Here is a 16,045-nt window from a genome sequence, read left to right on the forward strand (position 1 = left end):
TCTGAGTAAGCATAAACCATGTTAGAAACAAACATTATAAATAGGCTTTAAAATCCAGAATACCTGTTACATCTAGAGATAGTGCACTAATATAAAAAGCAGATCATAATTTGCCATAAGTGGTGCTTAGAAATCACAACTAGGCATTTCATAGCTAATGCTCCACAGTCTACTACTGGACTTGGGATATAATCGACACTCAATAAATGTTGGTTCTGATTTATTGTTAGCAGTTCTCCTCAAAATAAAAAACCAGAATGCTCTATAAATAAGAGGACTTCAAAAACATTCAAATAAGCAAGTGTAATTGCTACTATAATACATATATTCATACATTTTGCCAGCAGTCACCACTCTTTGCCACCTCTAGTTACCAATCTAACATTGTTGACAAGCACCTATATTTCACTCTGAGTTCCAATGAGTTTTGCATTCATCATTTTCAGCTGCTGATTTATCACTTTCAGCAGCTGGTTCTTCAAAGCCCACTGTAAATACAGGCAGTAGCTTGGTGATAGAATAGGATAACCACAAGTTGCCGAGTGGCTTTTTCAAACAGAAAATAAAACTATTTCCCACCATTTCTACTTTCCAAGCACCCTCCAAGATGCAGTCTAGCGAAATGTGGGGACCCTTCATCCTGTATTTCAAAAAAGGTCAGTCCTAAAAGCCACAGTCTTGCTCAAATCACATTAGAGTAATTGAAAGAGGATTTCAAAGTTATTAAGTAATGGACAATCAAAATAAAAGGGAGTTTAATGTTGAAGGAAACCAGTGAGACTGAAAATTGTGAATTCCTAGTATTATTGATCCAATTCCTTAAGGAGTTGTTGGGTTTTGTTTGTTTGTTTTGGTAGATTAAAAGATTGAGGCAGTGTTGTTGGTCTATAGAGAGAGTTTTATTGAAAAACAAATGGAAAAGGTAATCAACAGAATCAAATCAGCAAATAGAGATTATAATAGCAATAGTAATAATGAAAACAAAAACCCTAATTATACATGTGATTCTACATAGAATATAAAGGAAATGGGGTCATACAGAGGCTTGTAAGTTGAAATAAAATGACTGAGTGGAAGGATAAGAGCACTTAAGGAGTCAACAGTAGCCGTGCTAGTTAGGGTGTGGCCACACAGATTATCTCACCCATGAGACACATTGAGTGTGAAGGAGGAACCTGCAGTCTTTTTGTGACAAGATGGAAGATGAAGAACATAAAAGTTGAAAGTCACCTCAAATCCCATACCTGCAGTCCTTTAATAGTAACCAAAGAGAAAAATTTAGTGAATGAGGCGCATGGGACTCCATCAAATGTAATTTCTTGCCCATTCAAGCATACATACAATCCCACATTTTTGATGGGCCAATGATTGCAAAGTTAGTCATGTTATCACCAGGTTTCTACAGATCAGTCTTCCTGATCACAGGAAAAAATGTTCTACAAAACAGAGGCTGAAAAAAAAACTGCAAAACAAATTCCAACTCATTTCCTGTGCTGAATTGGAAAACTTGATACCAAAGAACATTGGTCGTCATTGTCACAACTGGAGCCCTACCTGTAACTTCTTAAGTTTCAGTTTCTCATTCAGGATCTACACCTATCAACAAGGAAATATAAATACATTTGTTCAATTAAAGAGAATCTAATTCTTCTGACATTTTTCTTCCCTTTTATTCCCCTGGTCACATTCCTGAAATAAAAATAGAATTATTCCCATCATCTTTTATTCAGTTTAAGTTTAAACTATAATTGGGTATAACCAGGGATAAAATAATGAGCATATTTAAGGATAGAAATAGAGTCTGTAACCTCTTAAGAATTTAGTAAAATTCTGTCCCTTGTCAGTTGTGGTTTACCCAGGCAGCTTTGCCAGAAGATCCCCACTCCATGTGATGAGGTGAGTCACCTTGTTTATCACAGGCTTCTTTGCATGTAAGACTTGGTTCATCAATGCTGGCTCCATTACCAGAGATTTCTCTATATATCTATCACCTTTCTTTGATATATACATGTGATCCACTTAGATATCTTTTATTATTTTTAACACAATTTTATATCAAAGAAATTTCTGCCAGGGGTGAAGGGAGCCTTAAGGAAATGACAAAAATCAGATAATCTACTACTGGTTGTGGGTATGGGAGTAAGCACAAAAGTTAAAGTTCAGGTAGATTGTCTGCAATAGTATAAATAGAAGGAAATATGAACAGAATAATATAAAACCTCCCTGGAGCTACACAGACAAATTAGGAGCTGGTGAGAGGCTTATGAAGGAATCATATAAACTGCAGAATATAAGAAAGGATAGGAATTGGAAAATCTGTTAATATGAAAAAGGCAGAACAGATAGATACAAAATCCAGATGTTGGTCAATATGGGGAAAATATTGAGGGAAATATTTAGGGCAATAAAAGAAGGTGATAGATATATAGAGAGAAAGCAAGAGAGATCGATTATAGAGACTTTTTTTATTTCTTAAAAAAATTAAAAACGGGATACATATGCAAAACGTGAAGGTTTGTTACACAGGTATACATGTGCCATGGTGATTTGCTGAACCTATTGACCTGTCCTCTACGTTCCCTCCCCTCAACCCCCACCTGCCAACAGATCCTGGCATGTATTGTTCCCCTCTCTGTGTCCATCCATGTGTTCTCAATCTTCAACTCCCACTTATGAGTGAGAACATGCAGTGTTTGGTTTTCTGTTCGGTGTTTCTGTGTTAGTTTGCTGAGGATGATGGTTCCCGGCTTCACCCATGTCCCTGCAAAGGACATAATCTCATTCCTTTTTATGGCTGCATAGTATTCCATGGTGTATATGAACCACATTTTCTTTATCCAGTCTATCATTGATGGGCATTTGGGTTTATTCCACATCTTTGCTATTGTGAATAGTGCTGCAATAAATATATGGGCACATGTGTCTTTATAGTTGAATGATTTATATTCCTTTGGATATACATCCAATAATGGGATTGCTGGGTCAAATGGTATTTCTGGTTCTAGATCCTTGAGGAATCACCACACTGTTTTCCACAATGGTTGAACTAATTTACACTCCCACCAATAGTGCAAAAGCATTCGTCTTTCTCCACAACCTTGCCAGCATCTATTGTTTCCTGACTTTTTAATAATTGCTATTCTGAGTGGTGTGAGATGATATCTCATTGTGGTTTTGATTTGCATTTCTCTGATGATCAGTGATGTTGAGCTTTTTTTCATATGTTTGTTGGTTGTGTAAATGTTTTCTTTTAAGAGGTGTCTGTTCAGATCCTTTGTCCACTTTTTGATGGGGTTGTCTGGTTTTTTCTTGTAAATTTATTTAAGTTCCTTGTAAATTCTGGATATTAGACCTTTGCCAGATGAGTAGATTGCAAAATTTTTCTCCCCTTCTGTAGGTTGCGTGTTCACTCTGATGATAGTTTCTTTTGCTGTGCAGAAGCTCTTTAGTTTAATTAGATCCCATTTGTCAATTTTGGCTTTTGCTGCAGTTGCTTTTGACATTTTGTCATGAAGTCTTTGCCCATGACTATGTTCTGAATGGTATCGCCTAGGTTTTCTTCTGGGGTTTTTATAGTTTTAGGCTTTACAATTAAGTCTTTAATCCATCTTGAATTAATTTTCATATAAGGTATAAGAAAAGGGTCCAGTTTCAGTTTTCTGCCTATGGCTAGCCAGTTTTCCCAGCACCATTTACTGAATAGGAGATCCTTTCTCCATTGCTTGTTTTTGTCAGATTTGTCGAAGATCAGATAGTTGTAGATGTGTGGTATTATTTCTGAGGTCTCTGTTTTGTTCCATTGGTCTATATATCTGTTTTTGTACCAGTACCACGCTGTTTCGGTTACTGTGGCCTTGTAGTATAGTTTGAAGTCAGATAGCATGCTGCCTCCAGCTTTGTTCTTTTGTCTTGGCTATATGGGGATCTTCTTTGATTCCATATGAAATTTAAAGTCGTTTTTTTCTAATTCTGCAAAGAAAGTCAATGGTAGTTTCATAGTAATAACATTGGCTCTATTAATTACTTTAGGTAGTATAGCCATTTTCACAATATTGGGTTTGAGCATGGAATGTTTTTCCATTTGTTTGTGTCCTCTCTTATTTCCTTGAGCAATGGTTTGTAGTTCTCCTTGATCCTTCACATACGTTGTTAGTTGTATTCCTAGGTATTTTATTCTCTTTGTAGAAATTGTGAATGGGAGTTCATTCATGATTTGGCTCTCTATTACTGGTGTATAGGAATGCTTGCTATTTTTGCACACTGATTTTATATCCTGAGACTTTGCTGAAGTTGCTTATCATCTTAAGATTTTGGGCTAAAGTGATGGTGTTTTCTAAATATACATCATGATGTCATCTGCAAACAGAGACAACTTGACTTCCTCCCTTCCTATTTGAATACTCTTTATTTCTTTCTCTTGCCTTATTGCCCTGGTCAGAACTTCCAATACTATGTTGAGTAGGAGTGGCAAGAGAGGACATACTTTACTTGTACCAGTTTTCAAAGGGAATGCTTCCAGCTTTTGCCCATTCAGTATGATATTGGCTATGGTTTGTCATAAATAGCTCTTATTATTTTGAGATATGTTCCATCAATACTTAGTTTAATGTCAGTTTTTAACATGAAGGGATGTTGAATTTTATCAAAGGCCTTTTCTGCATCTATTGAGATAATCATGTGCTTTTTGTCTTTGCTTCTCTTTATGTGATGGATTACATTTATCTATTTGTGTATGTTCAACCAGTCCTGCACCCCAAGGATGAAGCTGACTTGATCGTGGCTGATAAGCTTTTTGATGTGCTGCTAGATTCTGTTTGCCAGTATTTTATTGAGGATTTTTGCATCGATGTTCATCAGGGGTATTGGCCTGAAGTTTTTATTGTTATTGTTGTGTTTCTTCCCAGTTTTGGTATCAGGATGATGCTGGCTTCATAAAAGAGTTAGGGAGTAGTCCTTCCTTTTCAATTGTTTGGGATACTTTCAGAAAGAATGGTACCAGCTCCTCTTTGTATTTCTGGTAGAATTCACCTGTGAATCTGTCTGGTCACAGGATTGATGGGCTATTAATTACTGCCTCAATTTCAGAGCTTGTTATTGGTCTATTCAGGGATTGGACTTCTTCCTGTTTTAGTCTTGGGAGGGTGTATGTGTCCAGGGATTAATCTATTTCTTCTAGATTTTCTAGTTTATTTGCATAGAGGTGTTTATAGTATTCTCTGATGGTAGTTTGTATTTCTGTGGGGTCAGTAGTGATATCCCCTTTATCATTTTTTATTTCATCTACTTGATTCTTCTCTCTCTTCTTCTTTATTAGTCTAGCTAGTAGTCTATCTATTTTGTTAATTTTTTTTTCAAGAAAACTGCTCCTGTATTCATTGATGTTTTGAAGGGTTTTTCATGTCTCTGCCTCCTTCAATTATGCTCTGATCTTAGTTATTTCTTGTCTTCTGCTAGGTTTTGGATTATTTTGCTCTTGCCTCTCTAGTTCTCTTAATGGTGATGTCAGGGTGTTGATTTGAGATCTTTGTAGCTTTCTGACATGGGCATTTAGTGCTGTAAATTTCCTTCTTAATACTGCTTTAGCCATGTCTCAGAGATTATGGTACATTGTCTCTTTGTTCTCATTGGTTTCAAAAAACTTCTTGATTTCTGCCTTAATTTTATTATTTACCCGTGAGTCATTCAGGAACAGGTTGTTCAATTTCCATGAAATTGTGTGGTTTTGAGTGAATATCTTAATCCTGAGTTCTAATTTGATTGCACTGTGGCCTGAGGGACTCGTTATGACTTCTGTTCTTTTGCATTTGTGAGGAGTGTTTTACTTCCAATTATATTGTCAATTTTAGAATAAGTACCATGTGGCACTGAGAAGAAAGTATATTCTGTTGATTTGGGGTGGAGAGTTCTGTAGACGTCTACTAGGTCCACTTGATCCAGAGCTGAGTTCAAGTCCTGAATATTCTTGTTAATTTTCTGTCTTATTGATCTGTCTAATACTGACAGAGGGGTGCTAAAGTCTCCCACTATTATTGTGTGGGAGTCTAAGTTTCTTCATAGGTCTCCGAGAACTTGTTTTATGAATCTGGGTGCTTCTAGTCAATTTCGATGAGAGAACCTGGATACCTTTGTTGCCGGTGAAGGATTCACACACTTACTCTTTTTTTTTTTAACTTTTCATTTTTTAAGGTTAGCATCTCCCTTGTCCCTTATAGTCCTATTAATTTCACACCACATTTATTTTAAAGACCTAGTCAACAAAACTATTGAGCTTAATAAAATAATAAAGCACAGCATTTCATAAACTAGACAAGATATGAGTTACATCTTTTTTAAAGATTCTTTCACACACACACACACACACACACACACACACTCCCAGATACATGCACATTCCACATACACAGACAAACTTGGAACTGACATCTACCCTTTCAAGTAGAAAAATAAACACATCAGGGCAACATTCTAAAAGTATTGTTATCTTGTTAAAGACAAACTTGGAACATCTACCTTTTCAAGTAGAAAAATAAACACATCAGGGCAACATTCTAAAAGTATCGGTATCTTGTTAATGTTCTTCCTTTCTTTGTGCATATCTGAGAGGTAATAAGACAACTGTTATCACCCATAAAAAGGCTATAAGAACTGGAAAAGTGGTGTGTTTATAGAAAAATACTCTAAAATATAGCGATTTCCCATACTAAATTTGAATCTAAATCGTATTCTGCTTTCTAAATCTCAGCAAAAATAAACATTAAATCTTTTGATCTGTATTTTTCTTCTTTACGAAACTGCAGTTTTATCTCTAAAGTTTTGCTTCTCTTGTTGATCACTTAAATTCAAAACCTAAAGCTGTATCATTCCCTAGAGTTTTTGCAATGTTCAGACATTCTGACTTGTAATCAATCTTGCTTACTTGCTGTACAAGAATGTTTGGTAGCTCTTCCTGGGCAATCGATTGGCTCTCTGCTTACCCATCAGTTATCTTTTACAGTAACTGATATAAAGAAATTATTAAACATTTTGTTAATTTCTGCATGCTTTTTTCAACTAATATTCTTTTCCTGTTTTATAATAGCCTATCACTTCCTTACTTCTGATCTTCAACCACATTTATAATTAACTGTTCACATTTTTGAGGGATTAGACATACAAATTCTTGTGAAGCCAGTACATGGTGCTCTTTTTATATTCCTAACTGAGCTACAAATAAAAAAATTCTCATAAAAATAAGTTTTGGCCCTGGGTTTAGAAGAAACTAAGATAAAAATGACATTTAGAGTGGGTCCACCAAAAACTAATATATTAGTGGCATCTTGAAAACTTTGGCTTTCCAAATTCTATTTCTAATTCCAAACTGCACCCGTATACATATAGCATTAACCTTTAAACAGATAAGTAAAAGAGGGATAAGTTGACACTAAAATAAAATGTCACCCTGACAGTGTAGAAAAATGCATAGCAGGCCAAGCACAGTGGCTCACGCCTGTAATCCCAGCACTTTGGGAGGAATAGGCGGGTGGATCACCTGAGGACAGGAGTTCAAGACCAGCCTGGCCAACATAGCGAAACCCTGTCTCTACTAAAAATACAAAAATTACCTGGACATGGTGGCACATACCTGTAATCCCAGCTACTCAGGAGGCTGAGGCAGGCGAATCGCTTAAATCAGGGAAGTGGAAGTTGCGTGAGCCGAGATCATGCCACAGTACTCCAGCCTCAGTGACCAGAGCGAAACTCTGTCTCAAAAAAAAAAAAAAAAAAAAGATTGATTTTTTAAAATACTGGACTCCTGATACAATTAAGTCTCCCCTGGGGTTCAAGACAATTGGATGTAGGATTAAAATGGCTTACAGCAGAGATATTTTAGTATCTTATACACCAAAGCAGTCTACTCAAGCATGGAAGGAGGTGACATGCTCTTACACACTCTTTCCCATCTTTCACAAATCATGAAACAAAGTTTTCAAAAACTTTTAGAAAAAATGCCATCTGCTGGCCTGGCAAAGTAGTAAGAATACTTACCAAATTCACAGTAGTAAGAGAAAAGAATTTAATAAAATATATCAGGACCCCAATCCTATTCTCTGTGTGAATTTAAAATCTAATTCACACCAAGCAAAAATTTATTATAAAAACTATTCTAGAATCAGAGAAACTCATGGAGATCTACTGTAAGCAAATGTAATCCATCCTTCAGCCCTGAGTGCCAATACTCATGGGTCAATAGCAGCAGAAATTATAGCTGATACCAAATGACTGGATACAGGGCAACTATGGGAGAGAAACAGTAGCCTCAAAAAGAGACAAATTTTGTACACAAAGGACAGAAAGTATTCTTTTAATCAGAGAGAAACTCTAAATAAGTAAATTTAGAATAATTCTAAGAAAGAAAGGAAAAGAATAGAGAAATAATAAGGTGTCTCCATAGTTATAGGAAAATGTGAAAAAAGACTAGAAACTGGTTAAAATGGAACATTTAGAAAAGAGAAATACATAAGTGTGTCAGGGGTCCCCAAGATCACCCTGAGGCTTGGTGATTTACTTGAAGGATTTACCGGATTCAGAAAAGCCACTGTATTTTTAGTTATAGTTTGATACAGCAAAATAAGACATTACAAGCAGTAAGGGGCAAAGGCACACTGGGTGAAGTCCAGGAGGTACCAGGCACACACTTCCATGTGTCTTTTTCCAGTGGAGCTACACAAACCTGTTTAATTATGCCAACAATAATGTGTAATGACACATGTGAGGTGCTGTCAGTCAGGGAAGCTCACCTGAGTCTTGTGCCCAAGGTGTTTATTGGGGGTCAGTAATGTAGGCACATAGTCACATAAGCACCTCGGCTACTCAGACTCTAGCCCTGCAGAGCAAAAACAGGTGCTGGACATAAACCACAGTGTCAGCATAAACTATCTGATCAAACTGGTCCTGTATGTCCCTTGCCTCAGGCAAACAAAAACTATCAGGGCAGAATATTCCAAAGATTCAGAGTTCATCCCCCAGGAGCTGTCCAAGAGCAGGTTCTGAAGACAAGTCCTTTTTGAAGGTGTAAGGTTTGAGCAACTCACACCTGCAAAGTTAACCCTTTCCTGCACAGACTTTAAAAAAATTAAAGAAAAAATATCAGTGAACAAACAAAAGAATAAGACACAAAGAAAATATAAATGGATGGTTTGAAAGAGGACTCCAAGGACACCTTCCAGAATTCAGTACAAATTGACAAAGGTAAATAAAGAAACATGAAGGATGAGATGGAAAGGTCCAGTGGCCCACAAGGAAGAGCTGTGAAAAGAGGAAATAGAATTAGAGAAAGGCTCTCAATGTTCAGAGAGATGTGAAGAGCAAGAATCTCAGTTTACAGAAGAGCACAAAGTCACCAGCAGAGTAAGAGAAACAAATTCAGACCTAGACCCATCTAAATACTTCTGAAGAATATTACAGAACAATCTTTAAGCTTACCAGAAAGAAGAAACTCATTATTAAAGGAGGCAAGATAATTAGACATTGTATTTTACATCAGTAAATGTCAACTAAGAATAGAATTTTAGAGAAGGAGATTTTTTACCCTTCTAATTATATTATTTCACTCACTGTTGGTCACTTTTAAGAGTTTCTCTGTCTGAGAAATTTATTTATCAAATCTGCAAGTCAGATTCCTCACTTATAAAATAGAAGTAATAGCTGTAGCCTTATAAAATAAAATCCAGACATATTCAAACATACATAGATAAAGTGTTATGGTTTGGTAGGCCTTTATTAAAAGAAATACTAAAAGAGGCATTTCAACAAAAATTGAAACTAAAAGAAAAAAGAACAATGTTAGAAATAAACATTTTGGAGCTTGTTGGTAAATATAAATAAATATTCACTATAAAATATGCTAATGATGAAATGGGGAAGCCATGTTAAAATATGTTGGAATTAAAATATCAGACAATAGTAATATGAGATAAATCAGACTTAAATAGTTGTTAAGATGTTTACATTACATGACTATCACATAGGAGACAATTAAAGATACTGAATAACTTCAAATATCCTTCAGTCAAATATACAAGTTCAAATTTAAGATAAACCAGTATTTAAAATGTTTAGTGAAATTAGTAACCTCTAATCCAGTGGAAAACAGGAAAAGAGAGAGAGAATAAGAAAATGATGTCAATGAAAAAGAAGCAAGGAGAATAAAATAAAAAGGGAGGAGGAGGAGAAGCATCATACAATTAAGCAATTCAACAAAATGGCTAAAAATGCAAACTTAGCTGCAATCAATAGCTAAATATGTCAGTAACTACAAAGAATATTAATGTATTGTCTACCGTAAAAGATAGAATATCACATCTGATTACAAAAAATTCCAGTTATATGCTACTTAGGATGGTCACATTTCCCAGTAACCTGGATTTCTAGATTTCACCTACTATCCCAGCATAATTATCAATACTTTTTTTACTCTCAAGGGTTCTGGTTTGGATGATAAATGACACACTAAAAGAAATACTATACAAGAAAGTTGAAAACAAATATATGCAAAATTGATTGACAAAATAGATATTTGCCAAAATAATGCTGGTATGGAAATATTAATAGCAAATAAAATGGATTTAAGATTAAAATTTGTAATAAAGATAGAGGAAAATTTTATTCAGCTAAAAGGAACAAACCATGAAGGAGATTAAGCAATCATAAATTTGTAAGCCTTCTAAACATAGCCCTAAAATACTGAACGCAAAAGCCAACAAAAGTGCAAATAAATAGGCAAACTCATAATAGGGGGAGATTTGGATAGACCTCTCTGAGAAACTAATGGATGCATTTTTTTTTTTTTTGAGACAGAGTTTCACTCTTGTTACCCAGGCTGGAGTGCAATGGCGCGATCTCGACTCACCGCAACCTCTGACTCCTGGGTTCAGGCAATTCTCCTGCCTCAGCCTCCTGAGTAGCTGGGATTACAGGCGTGCGCCACCACGCCCAGCTATTTTTTTGTATTTTTAGTAGAGACGGGGTTTCACCATGTTGACCAGGATGGTCTCGATCTCTTGACCTCGTGATCCACCCGCCTCGGCCTCCCAAAGTGCTGGGATTACAGGCATGAGCCACCGCACCTGGCCCTGATGGATGCATTTTTTAAAATAGTAAAGATAAATGTATTTGAACAACACTCTTACAAACTCAATTTGTATAGAAAATATACACTATTGGTCAGGCACAGTGACTTATGCCTGTAATCCTAGCACTTTGCCTGAGCTCAGGAGTTCGAGACCAACCTGGGCAACATGGTGATATGGTCAATTATCATGAACTGCATAATTTTCTAAAATTATTAGCCTTTTCTGGTAAAGACCTCAACAAGGCATTGTACAATCTTCCCTGAACTTGTACAGCATTAGCATTCTTGGGAAATTGGGTGCACACTCTAAACTTTTATTTCTCAGACTAAATCAGTGGTTCTCAAATGTTAGTGTGCAACAAGGAGCTTGTTAAAACACAGATTGCTTGGTTAGCCCCACCTATGAATTTTTGATTCAGTACATCTGGATTTGAGCCCAAAAATCTGCATGTAAAATAAGTTATCAGATGATGCTGATGCTGTTGGTCTGAAGGCCACATTTAAGAACCCCCACATAGAAAACTTTAATGTATGCTTTTCACATACATGAATGCTTTATGGTTCATTTGGAGGACATGAGAGCCATTCTCAGTTTTGCAGGACTGCCCCATTGTTGCAGGAAGTCTACCATCCCTGGCACCCTTCCATAAATGCCAGGGTGGGTAGCTTTCTCACATAGTCCAGTGTTCCAATCACAAATGTTCTAAGAGAGAGGACATGGAAGCTATCAGTCTCCTACATCCTAAGCCAGAACCTGTGGAGTCAAAGATGCTGGCAAAGATCTTCAAGAGGAGAAGAAGTAGATCCCACCCCATGGAAATAGCAGAAAATAAATTGCACACATCTTTAATCTACCACAATCTACACTGTCACCACAAATTATTCATGTTTCTCCCATATGCAACATTAATTAACTACCCCTTCTAAAATACCCACTCTTCAAATCTGAACTCTTCTCTCCCTCAGGTCTAGATGCAGAGGAAGCTCCTTAGATTAAGTTTCTCAAGTACAGCTTTCTGAGTACTATTTCTCTCTATGTGAAATCTGCTTGTCACCCACATCCATCATATGATTGGTGGGACACGGCAAGATAACATCAAGTTATTATCAATCCAAAAGGAGAGAGTAGAAGGAACACTGCAGCCACTGATTCATAGCAATTCTGAAATCCATTGAACATACATTGCCAATGTACTATGGACTGAAATTAGGATGTTGAAGCCCTGACTCCTAATGTGATATGTATTTGAAAATGTCTTTGGTAGACAATTAGGTCATGAGGGTGAATCCCTGATCATGGCATTAGTGCCTTTATAAGAAGAGACATGAGAGAGATCTCGTTCTCTCTCCCTCCTCCATCTCCACCATGTGCGGACATAGGCAAAAGCGGGCCATCTGCAATCCAGGAAAAGTGCACAGCTGAACTGGCCCGTACCTTGAAGCTGTAAGTACCTCTGTTAAGGCCTCAGTGCCTTAAAACCATTTCTTACTTTGATAATATTTTGTTAGAAGATAATAGGATGAGAAACATCTTTTTTTATGATTGCATTTTTAAAAAATTATACTTTAAATTTGGGGATACATGTGCAGAACGTGCAGGTTTGTTACATAGGTATATATGTGCCATGGTGGTGTGCTGTATCCATCAACTGGTCATCTACATTAGGTATTTCTCCTAATGCTATTCCTCCCTAGCTCCCCAGCCCCCGACAGACTTGGGTGTGTGATGAACCCCTCCCTGTGTCCATGTGTTCTCATTGCTCAACTCCCAGAGAAACACCTTTTTTATATATTCACTAAGTCCTGAATCATCTATATAGCTTTTAAATTCCCCTCAAATTTTTAACAGTTCTATTTATCTCATATGTCTCTTTTCCCTATCTTATCATATGCAGCTAAAATAAACAACAGGCACTTTTAACGTCCCACTTCAACACTTTATGTGATCCACCAGTTTATTAGATACATGTTTTATTTGCCACTACTGCAAGCAACAGCTTTACTAAACTTCCTGCCACTCCCATCACAACAACCATCTTCCTCCAGCTCCCAATAACATTTTCTCCACTGTCCTCGAATTCCCCATCAACAGCCTCTTAAAGTCCCTTCCATTTTAACAAATAGCCTTCCTGAGGCCTTTCCAGTCTCTACTTACTGCCTTGTCCAAAAACCACGTATTTTAGGTTTTTATTACAGTATCACCAGGTGTTGAGTACTAAAATTTGGGCACGTTATCTTTGCTGGGTAACAAACTACCCGCAAATGTTAGTGGTTCCCTCCCATGCCTGTAACCTTGGCAAGGACAGGCAGAAGCTGAGCTCCTTCGGGCCTCTCATCTCCATACATTCTCGGGGTCTTCCCACATGGTCTCATCAGACTCCGTGTATGTTGAATCAGGGCTCCCCAAGTGAGTGCTCCAAGTGAGAAGAAGGGAAAGTCACTAGTCTCATAAGGCCTGGGCCCAGAAACCAGCTCAGCATCTGTTCTGTCACGCACTTATAAAGCTTAATTCTCTCTTAAGGGAGAGTTTTTGTGTGTGTGTGTGTGAGATGAGGTCGCACTCATCTTGCCCAGGCTGGAGTGCCATGGCGTGTTTTTTTAATAGAGACAAGCTTTCACCAAGTCGCCCAGGCTGATCTCCAATTACTGGGCTCGAGTGATCCTCCCTCTTCCACCTCCCAAAGTGCTGGGATTACAGGCATGAGCCTCTGCGCCAGGCTGGCCTCAACTTTCAATGGAAAAAGTAGCAAAGAATTTGTGTCTGTACCACACCTCCCATCACTAAGACAAATAAAATGTCTGGCCAATTTCAAAACCCACTCCCAGGGGAAGAGGCACACCCATCAACCTGATTTTAGGATAATTAGCATTCCCAAGGACCTGAGGTCTTACATTTCCTTTTAGAGCAGGAGCTGTTATCTCTGGGGAGGTGACCACACCCACAATCAGTCCCAAGGTCCTACTAGGGATGCTTCTACAGGCGAGAAAGGATTTTACAAGACTAACAAAGGCTCTTTTCCTCAGGATTAACTTTTACTCTTCTTGAGGCATTTGAAGGCAAGCACTACAGTGCTTCTAGGTTGGCTGACAAATACATTCCTGGCTTATCTCAAGGGAATTCCCAAAGTGAGTTTCCTATTTATAAGCTGAATGTCTAGTCCCATAAATCTTCTTATATTTCTCAGGGAAAAGGTAGGCGCAGGCTGCTCTGGGTTCTGGGTGGTCCACTATAAACTTCCTTATAGAGGTTATGCTTAAATGTCCTTCTTGTTCTGCTCAGACGGAGTTAGTTGCCTGAGCAATCCTAGGACAACAGAAAAATTATTAAAAGATTGCAGAGATTTATACAAAAAGGAAGGTGCTGGGGTCCTAGGCTTCTGAGGAGCCATATGTAATGCGACAGCCCAGGTCTGGAGGTAATCGGCCATCCTTGCTTGTTGATGGAAAAAAAAAAACAAACATACTGAAGAAGAAGTCTTCCTGTACGAAATCTCCTTTAGCAGAAGTCTTCCTGTATGAAATCTCCTTTAGCAGAAGTCTTTCAAAACTTCTACTAAAATATAGACTTTATAACCTATACTTCAGTTGTGTTAACTTTTCCTGAAACTAAGTGTGACCACAGACATTCATGTGTAGCCAGAAACTTCAGAATTTAAGAGTCTCCCAAATTCAGTACCCTTTAGAAAATGCCTGTGACAAAACACCTTTCTTTCCTGAGCTATGAGCTGGAAGAATTTCCTCAGCCTTCATGTAGGTGAGTAAGCTCTTTTCATTTTGTGGTTGCACCTCTTTGACTACTTAGAATTTCATTGTTGTGCCCAGTCAGCCATGATTAAATATTGAGGTCAGCTGCCTTCTGGGGACTGGGGTCACTAAGTTAAATCCTGGCCACTTGCTGGAAATGTGCAGTTTCCTCTCTAGTTACATATAGCTTCTGTTTGTGAATAGTAAGCACTGAATAAATATTTCTAAGCTGCTTACTAATCCTGAATTGTATGCTTTTCTGTAGATTTATTTCTTCTTTTTCAGGCCTACTAATTCCACATTAGTGTCTCAGTCAACGTATTTCAAGCCATCTCAGATCTAAGAGGCCCCTTGGCAATGCGGGGGACTGAGACTCAGGATAATCCAAGGTATTGATATTTTGTGTCACTCTGTGTCACGGCTTCTTTTTCACATTCAGAAGAACACAGCTGAATCATGAATGTGATCTACAAAAACAAACAGAGGAAAACAATTAGCGATTTTAAGTCAGTTAGAGGTGCAGAGAGAAGTTGTCCATTTGTCCCTTTAACAAAGGAAAACCTTTGTTTCCTTTTCTCTAAGCCCTTCATCATGCTCTAAGCTCTCCCAAGCACAAGGTTATCACTCATGAACACAAACTACAATGGCTGATTTTTCTTAGACTTGCTTGGCTCTTGTAAACTAGCTAATAAACTAACTGCATGAAAAATGACATGTTAAATTATCTCTACTTTTTTGGAAAAAGAGCAGATTGATTTTTTTTTTAAAGCCAAGCACAGATGAGGCATTTTCCAGAAAGGCACAAGGTGTAATTATAAATTAATGCAGGGGAACTTTATCTGTGCCAATTTGAGCTTGGAAGAAAATCGTATAGAATTACTTGTCTCTTTGTGCAGGTCATGTTACAATGATTCTCAAAGACCGATCCAATATTCAGTGTGTGTTGTACAGTAACATCTACAGAGGGAAAGGGGGAATAAAAGCTGAGCTGGTCAAATGCAATGTCCTCTTTCATGAGGTCAGCCAATAGGAATTGTAACAGCTAATACTCTAGACAGTGGGAATGCAGCAGAAGGCTTTTTCCCTTCTTTCCCAGGAGAAAAAAAAATAAATATCAAGACAGTCATTTTGAAATCCAGAAAAATCACACTTGGAAACCCAAAATAAAACATCCTCAGCCCTCAGATTCTA

This window comes from Aotus nancymaae, unplaced genomic scaffold, assembly GCF_030222135.1.
Source record: "Aotus nancymaae isolate 86718 unplaced genomic scaffold, 86718_ANA_hifiasm-v0.15.2.pri h1tg000014l, whole genome shotgun sequence".
Classification (NCBI taxonomy): Eukaryota; Metazoa; Chordata; class Mammalia; order Primates; family Aotidae; genus Aotus; species Aotus nancymaae.